General features: G+C 37.5%; 1 pseudogene; it reads left to right on the top strand.

Annotated features, from left to right (window-relative positions):
- The first annotated feature begins 416 nt into the window (after window positions 1–416).
- On the top strand, window positions 417–1,848 carry LOC101989923 (annotated as a pseudogene).
- The last annotated feature ends 7,377 nt before the right edge of the window (window positions 1,849–9,225 follow it).

The raw sequence follows: 9,225 nt of genomic DNA, 5'->3' as shown, positions 1-9,225 counted from the left end.
AAAAATAGAATGATAATATTGATAGTTGGACTAGAGTGATGGAATGTTTTTGCAGAGTACCCAAGTTTATGGCCGATATCCACATCAAGCCATTCACAACCACCTGTAATGCTATCTCCAGGTACCCTGACACATTATTCTGGCCTTCTTGGGCATCACAGTGATATGAATTAATACACACTAACACAAACATCGTAGTCAAAAGTAAAGGTTATTTAAGTAATATTTATAGATATGGTTATGTGATATATTTACATAGCACACCTGGTTTATTGGTAGATAAACATTAAACTCCAAATCCTGATATATTAAATATTTCACTACTTAGTTACTGGAAAATGCTTGCTACAGAATGTAATAGAAACAGGAGAGTTCGAGGACTTATTAAAAACAGCCAACAAGCTGTCGGATCCGGGTTGGTGTATCCATTTAATTCAAGAAAATGGAGACCGAGCAGCCAGAAGAAACCTTCCCCAACACTGAAACCAATGGTGAATTTGGTAAACGCCCTGCAGAAGATATGGAAGAGGAGCAAGCCTTTAAAAGATCTAGAAATACTGATGAGATGGTTGAACTGCGCATTTTGCTTCAGAGCAAGAATGCTGGTGCAGTGATTGGGAAAGGAGACAAGAACATTAAGGCTCTGCGTACAGACTACAATGCCAGTGTTTCAGTCCCAGACAGCAGTGGCCCCGAGCGCATACTGAGTATCAGTGCTGATATTGAAACGATTGGAGAAATTCTGAAGAAAATCATCCCTACCTTGGAAGAGGGCGTGCAGTTGCCATCACCCACTGCAACCAGCCAGCTCCCGCTCGAATCCGATGCTCTGGAATGCTTGAATTACCAACACTATAAAGGAAGTGACATTGACTGCGAGTTGAGACTGTTGATTCATCAAAGTCTGGCAGGAGGAATTATTGGTGTCAAAGGTGCTAAAATTAAAGAACTTCGAGAAAACACTCAGACAACAATCAAGCTTTTCCAAGAATGCTGCCCTCACTCTACTGACAGAGTTGTTCTTATTGGAGGAAAGCCTGATAGGGTTGTAGAGTGCATCAAGCTCATCCTTGACCTTGTATCTGAGTCTCCCATCAAAGGACGTGCACAGCCTTATGATCCCAAATTTTATGATGAAACCTAGGATTATGGTGGTTTTACAATGATGTTTGATGACCGCCGTGGACGTCCTGTGGGATTTCCCATGCAGGGAAGAGGTGGTTTTGACAGAATGCCTCCTGGTCGGGGTGGGCGTCCTATACCTCCCTCTAGAAGAGATTATGATGATATGAGCCCTCGTCGAGGACCTCCACCACCACCTCCTGGTCGTGGTGGCCGGGGTGGCAGCAGAGCTCGGAATCTTCCTCTTCCTCCACCACCACCTCCCAGAGGGGGAGATCTGATGGCTTACTACAGAAGAGGAAGGCCTGGAGACCGCTATGATGGCATGGTTGGGTTCACTGCTGATGAAACTTGGGACTCTGCAATTGACACATGGAGTCCATCAGAATGGCAGATGGCTTATGAACCACAGGGTGGTTCTGGATATGATTATTCCTATGCAGAGGGTCGTGGCTCATATGGTGATCTTGGCGGACCTATTATTACCACACAAGTAACTATTCCCAAAGATTTGGCTGGATCTATTATTGGCAAAGGTGGTCAGCGGATTAAACAAATCCGTCATGACTCAGGAGCATCGTTCAAAATTGATGAGCCTTTGGAAGGATCTGAAGATCGGATTATTACCATCACAGGAACACAGAACCAGGTACAGAATGCACAGTATTTGCTGCAGAACAGTGTGAAGCAGTATGCAGATGTTGAAGGATTCTAATGCAGGATATTTTTTTTTTCTTTTTTATAGTGTGAAGCAGTATTCTGGAAAGTTTTTCTAAGACTAGTGAAGAACTGAAGGAGTCCTGCATCTTTTTTTTTATCTGCTTCTGTTTAAAAAGCCAACATTCCTCTGCTTCATAGGTATTCTGCATTTGAGGTGTAGTGTTGACAAGATGTATAATGTTTTAGTTACTTACAGGGTTGGGGGGAGGGCATGCAAAAACAAACATTAAAAATTTGAAACCGCAGCAGAGTGAGTGAATTTAATTTTTCTTTATTGTTGGTGGTTTTAAAAAATTTCCCCTGTGTAATTATTGTGAACACCTTGCTTTGTGGTCACTGTAACATGGGGGGGGGGGGACAGGGAGGAAAGTAATAGTCCACATGTCCCTGGCATTTGTTCAGAGCAGTGTGCAGAATGTAATGGTCTTTTGTAAGAAACGTTTTATGATTCTTAAAATAAATTTAGTGAATCTAAAAAAAAAAAACAGCCAACAAAGGAAGAACATGCATCAGATTAAGAACAAAAACCCAACCAGGCAGTGGTGGCAAACACGTTTAATCCCAGCAATTGTGAGGCAGAGATAGGTGAATCTCTGTGAGTTCAAGGTCAGCCTGGTGTACAAAATTTAATTCTAGGTCAAGCTTCAAGAAACAGAGAAACCTTGTCTTGAAAAAAAAAATTAAAAAAAAAAAAAACAAGGAGCCAAGAAAAACAGCTGAGAGAAAGAAAACAGCCTACACAAGGAATATAAGAATAAAAAGCAATCTGTAAAGATGCACTTAAGGAGGCCAATCAGTTCAAAGGTTTCATTTGGAATTTCTCATAGCAGCATTCTGGGAATGACATGCTCTCCCATTCCATGGAGATTAACTGATCCTATCACAGCCGCTAATCTGGGTGGGGTGCATAACAAACAAGCTTGTCAGTAGATCACACTATGGAATTAGTTGAGTCTTCTAGAATGTTAAAGTGAAAATTATTATTCCCTCTTAGGAAAGGGGGAAGCTCAGGTTTTAGGAAATGTAAGGCAACTTCCACAAATATGTCTTTAATATTGAATAACTCAGGCATACAGAATATTCTCCCATGGAGAGAAGGGAAAGAACGAGGAATGATTTTTGTAGAGAGAGGCATTCCCAAGTGTTGGCATTTTGCTTCCCATTGTTATATGTAGGCAGAGGCTGCTTTTTTCATTTCACAGCCATCCAGACTCAAAATAATCACACAAAAACTATATTAATTATAACACTGCTTGGCCAATAGCTCAGGCTTCTTATAAACTAACTCTTACATCTTAAGTTAACCAATTTCTATTGTTTCATATTTTATCATGAGGCTGGTGGTTTACTGGTAAGATTCCGGGGAGCAGGTGTCTTTCTCCTTCAGCAGCTACACAGTGCCTCCCTAACTTTGCCTTCTTTTCTCCTATATATCTGCTTGCAATCCCCACCTTTTTCTATTCTGCACCACTATAGGCCCAAATTAGATTCTTTATTAACCAATTGTAATAAAACATACTCACAGCATACAAAAGGAAATCCTACACCAATTACCATCTTTCCTCTTCATAATACTTTATAGAGACTCCTGTTTTTCTGTGGTATGCCTGAAACATAAACTTAGTAGTGTACGGGAATTTATGGGGTGATGGTGCCTTCACTACAGGCCTCTACTTACATAAACTTACATATATGTCAGGGACCACCAGAATTTAGAGTTTTGTTTGCCTGTGGTATTTAACTGTCTCTTAAAAGCTATTTTAAACAAGAAGAATTTCATGTTATTTTTGGCTTGATATTTGGCCTTTAGAAATTATTTTTTGCTGCTTTTTAAGTGACTCATGTGTTACCAGAACTTTGATGTTGCATCTCTGAATATTATCTTGAATATAGGGAGGTCTGAAGTAGGATTAAGTAAAATAAAGATAAGACTCAGCTACTCAATACTTAACCACAAAGGATCGCCTATCTTTTTGTGAGTCTTTAGTTCTTATGATTGTGACTTAGGGTTGAGAAGAAAGACAGAGGAGCATACTCTAAAATATTCAAATTGAGATTAGTTTTTTATACTGTTCTTTCCTGTTTATTCATGAACCCAATCTTTATGTGGATTATGATCTTTCAATTCACTTATATTCTAGATGAGATCTGCATACCAGTCAGCATTTCATACAACTACTGAACAAAAAGAAAAAAGAAATCTCCACTGGGCCATTCCTTGCCAAGGGTCTTGGAGGCTCAGACACTAGAAATAAACTGAAGATTCTCCAGCAGTACTCAGAGGGAAAGGTTTTCCTCCCACCCTTGCAACTCAAGCCTGTGATGGCTTACCTGTGTCCAGTCCACTCATGAGAGCACATTTTTACGCTTCATTCCTGCCAACTATTTCTCAGACGCTAGACACAAAAGCATTATTCTCTGCTTTGTTTCAACCAAGATGCTTCAATATGCTTGACACTTCCATTATTTCCTTAATATATGCTACATTTACCCCGCACCCTCACACCAGATGTGATCTGCATCCTTGGTTATCTTCTTTCTAGTTTGAATTACAATGTTGTTGCCAAAGTTTGAAGGAATATCTTTATTGCACTGACTCTTCAAGTTCTCATTCCTGACCTGCACCCTGAAAATCTCAGCCCTCAGCTCAGCCCGTTTCCTCCCAGCATATTATGGACTGGTGCCATCCTGAAGGTATTTTAAACTCACCTGTAAGTTTGTTTCACACACTAACTCATGTTTCTACTTAAATTTCCAATGATTTATATAGTTTAGCTGTCAGGAATAATATTGCAAAAGTTATCAATTTAAAGGAGTATATTAAAGTCTTCCTTAGACTCTGATTCCAGTTCTTTTGCTTAAATACCTATCAAATAAGAATGCTAAATAATATCATAATCCTATTTTTACTTTCTTGAGGGATCTTAAGGTAGTTTTCCCAGTGCCTGCACCACTTTAACACCCACCGGCAATACAGAGTATTCTAATTTACACTGTGCTCTCAGTTTGCTTGAAAGGTAGATTGTTTTAAACATATAGTGAAATAAATTCCTCATCTTCTAACTCCCTGCTATCTCCACTTTTGCAATTCCCACTAGCAGTGGGTGTTTTAAACTGTTTTCTAGGACAGTATTACTGCCTGACATTTCCTGTCACTGAACTTCCATTCTTTCATTCATAGAAGGGTTTTATGCAGTTCCCACTTAGAAGGCAGTTTTCTGCCAGAATAAGTGGTCCTTTCTGTCAAACTAGTTTTTAAGGTCCACGAAGCCAAGTGAAGTGGTCTGTGCATTTCAGATGCATCAGTCCCTGCCTTTCTTTACTTCTGGATCAATGCAATACTCTTAGATTGCCACTCACTCACCTCCATCTCTCTTTCACTTGGTCTTCTCCATTTATAATGGTGCTGGCAAATGGCCCAGTCTGCTATGCTATTTCCTGACAATACTCCCACACTCACACAATGTGAAGCAGGTGACATATGCGTGGGAACAGGGGGTGGAATGAGTCAGATGCCCATGAACCAGACCTTTCAGAAAGTTAGCTGGAGTCGACTTTGTGAGTCATGAGCATATCTGAGGTTACCATTTGGGTCATAAAATGTTCTGCTACAGGAGTTAGAGATCTGATCTAACTCCATTATTGATTTATAACCCTAAAGATCTTCTGAATAAATAAGACAGTTTAATATAATCTATAAGCTTATATATTAGAATAAAATAGAAACATCAAAGAAAATAAGTCTGAGGAAGCATTGTATGATTTAGGAGCTGACTGGGCATGTGTGCTCAAGGGTCTAAGAACAGTCAGGGCAACAGGATATAAAAATGTCCCCTTTTAGGTAAGGAGAAAAATCTACTTAGAATGTTTTCTTAATAATACATGACAACAGGAGTATTTTTTCACTAATAGTCATTGAAAGGCTACTTTTCTTATTCTTTCTAATTAAAACCTTTCAATTTTACCACATAAAAAAATCATAGAAAATTTTGAGGAAGAAAATTCAACTGCAATAACCATTGCCTAGAAAAGGCCTCTAGCAATTTCAAAGAGAATGTTCGCTGTGCAAGCAAGGGCTCAAGTTCAAGATGTGACTTCGGGTACAAGAAAAATAAAAAGCTTACTGTCGTGAAGTTTACCACCTCATCAAGAATGAAATAATGCACATGTAGACATAAAGGAAATCAAATTTCTACCCCTTTCATTTTTCTTAACAGAAAGTTGCAAATGTAAGCTTTTTCTATACCTTTCTGGACATGCAGCATGTGCAGATACCTATAGCTACAACAGTAACTGTTTTGCTGAACAACTTAAAAATCGTTCATTTTAATGACATCATTTCTCTTTACCACCCTAGTCTCTCTTACTTAATGAAGTAGTTTTCTTAATAACAGACAAAAACTTTGCTTACAGTTTCAAAATCATTCTTCTGTCAGAAATCCATTAAACTAGAAATGGCCTTATTTTTATACATACTTAAATTATCCCCAAATGGATATGTAAAATGCAGTGATTATTAAAATGGATAAACATGAGGTAGAGAGCATTCATCCACTTGTCCTTTTGATTCATGAATATTTTCCAGGTGTTTCCTCCCAGAAAGAGGCTACAGATTCAGTTTGTCTCATTGTCACAGAGTTGGTGGACTTCTAACTGGAAAACATATCTAAAAATTCTCACATTTGAAAAGGCAATGAAATTTCTCATACTATCTAAATTCAGAAAAAAAAAATAACCTTAAGCTCAAAATAAATAAATAAGTAAATAAATAAAGCAAGTAGGCTTTTTCCCCCTGCCAGTTTGTGACTGAAATGAATTATATTGGCTACAATAAGTAAAATGGTAGCAATCTATATGCTTATGCCTGGCTAGACAAAATTAGGTAGTACCGAGGACATATATCCTTGATGGAAGGAAAATCTTTCTGACCCTCAATTTTTTTAACAACTTTAAACTATGCAAGTTGGTGTAGCACTTCCTGTGACTACAGTAATCTGCTCTTCCCCACTTGCCAAAACCATGTTCTCTCAAACTGTGACTTCTTACAGGTAAAAACTAACTGCAAACTGAAACAAATTTTTTACTCAAAAGGAAGAGAGTAAACTAATCTGATAGTACATGTCTATCTAATAGTACCTATTACACCTGACTCAAAGCATATTTTCTATGGCTCTTATTTCGACTGAATCCTACAGTTTAATCTTGTTTGCAATGAAGAGATTCTGCAGCACTACCAGACAATATTTTGATCATAATTAAGAACAAATTACCTAACACTTTAAGTTATCCCTTAACACTTAAAGTTTCATGATAGCAAAGACAGTCTACATCTCCAGGAAGGAAAGCCTACAGTTCCCCATGTCTACCAACTGGAACACACACAAACCATCAGCATACCAAACAGGAAAAAAAAAACTGTAAAATCAAAAAAAACCCATTTATATTTAGTTAATCATAAGAAACACATCTTTTATAGTAAACGTGTTCCAAAATCTGGTTTCATGGCCTGAAAAAATACTGCTTAATACTTCTCTGTATTCAGTGGAGTAGGTTGGATCTTAGAGTATAAATTCTCTGTTAAAAACCCTTCCACGAGCAAGTGGCAATGCTGACAGTTCACAAAGGCATCAGATTTGAAGTTTGCTAGGGCATGACTCTGTGATCTCAGTTAAGATTTCTCATCAGTGTCTCCACATATTTGCAATGTGTGCTGTCCCATGGATACCCTGAGAAGCATTCCCTATTCAGAACACCGTCCTTTCTGCAGGAATTCCGGCCATGCCACCTCTAGTCTCGTCACAATGAGCACCACACTGAGCTGAAGCCCTCTAATGTGAGAAGCACTGTCCCAGAGTGCAGGCAGAAATGGTGAGATGTACTTTTTTTTTCTTACTTCAGGATCATGATGTATCACAACAGCTACTTCTGATGAGCCTACCTTTCCAAGAAATAGAAATAACAACAAATTTCCACAGGGAAGAAGGATGTCTACTTGCTAGTTCTCTTTCTCTTTCTAAGGCATGAAGCGAGAGAATCCTTATCTTTATGTCCTCTAAGAATATATGTGTAGAAGATGTTAGAATTTATCAGGAATCATACATATACTATGAGATCAAATCCACATTTTACATCCATACAAAGAATGAGAACTTACTTACTGATGGAGACACCTGGAATATTATCCTTGGAATATTATCCTTGGAAATCGTAGCAAATGTCATTGCTACTGTAATAATTTTCTTTTTGTCATAGAACTAGGAACAAAGAAATATAACAATGTAAGTAATTTTATTTTTTTGATATTTATAAATATATTCAAATCTTTCAATCAAAGTTAAGAGATCCCTAAATCTTCTTGATCTACCGTAGTTTTCTCTAAAACCACATTTACAATTTTGCCAAAGCCATATTTAAATGAAAGGATTTGACACAAATTGATGTCAGCTTCTTCAGTCATTCAAAAACCATTTGAGGGAAACTTTATTATATTTCAGGTTATTTTTAGGTGCTAAATGCTAAAAATACAATTATGAAAGAAAGACATGGATCCTGCCCTGCTCAGAACACAGCCTATGAGTGTGATATTTAAACTATAATAACTCTGGAACATTCAAAGTGCTCAGGGGAGAAACATAAGACACTAAAGTATAAGGGAACCCTTCTAACAGTGTTCAAAAGGGAGGAAACTGTGACTTTGACATACTTACTCCTCCACATGTTATTAAATTGTATTAGCCTTTGTATGGGGCTGAGTGCTGAAACTAGGCTTACAAATACTTTAATGTATGCTTTATCATAATTTTTTATCACAGGCTATAAAAGGCAGCTACAAATTGGCAATGTTGAGTGATTTTACAAATTCCCAGGATTGAACACTTTATAACCAAAGCAAAACACTATCTCCACAAAATGTGTTGTCTTGAATGGTCTACATTTGATCTATCCATTAATTTTAAAGTACTTACTGAAATGCGTGTTTATTAAGGCACATTGAACTGTCAAAGACTACTAATGCCATTTATAAGTATATTCATGAAAAGAACTGTAATTGCAATGTACAATGAGTGCTTCCCAAAAGGTAAATAAATCAACCATAAAAATAAAAAGAAAGAAAGAGAGAAAGAGAGGTGGGGGAGGAAAGAAGGAGGAAGAAATAAGGAAAAATAAAAGGAAAATAAAAAAGAAATTGAAAAAGGAAAGATAAGCTTAGTCTTTTAGGTTTTAGGACATTGAAAGAGTAGACACTATAAGCATTAAGCTCACTACATCCTATGAGATTAAAGTTACAATCAGATTTTTTAGCTAATAAGAGAAATGGGTGTCCTCCCAAGGGGAAACTTGTATCAGCATTACACATTGGTTTATGTAATTGACTATAATTGG

Source organism: Microtus ochrogaster, unplaced genomic scaffold, assembly GCF_000317375.1.
Source record: "Microtus ochrogaster isolate Prairie Vole_2 unplaced genomic scaffold, MicOch1.0 UNK37, whole genome shotgun sequence".
Lineage (NCBI taxonomy): Eukaryota > Metazoa > Chordata > Mammalia > Rodentia > Cricetidae > Microtus > Microtus ochrogaster.
This window is presented reverse-complemented; position numbering and strand designations above follow the sequence as displayed.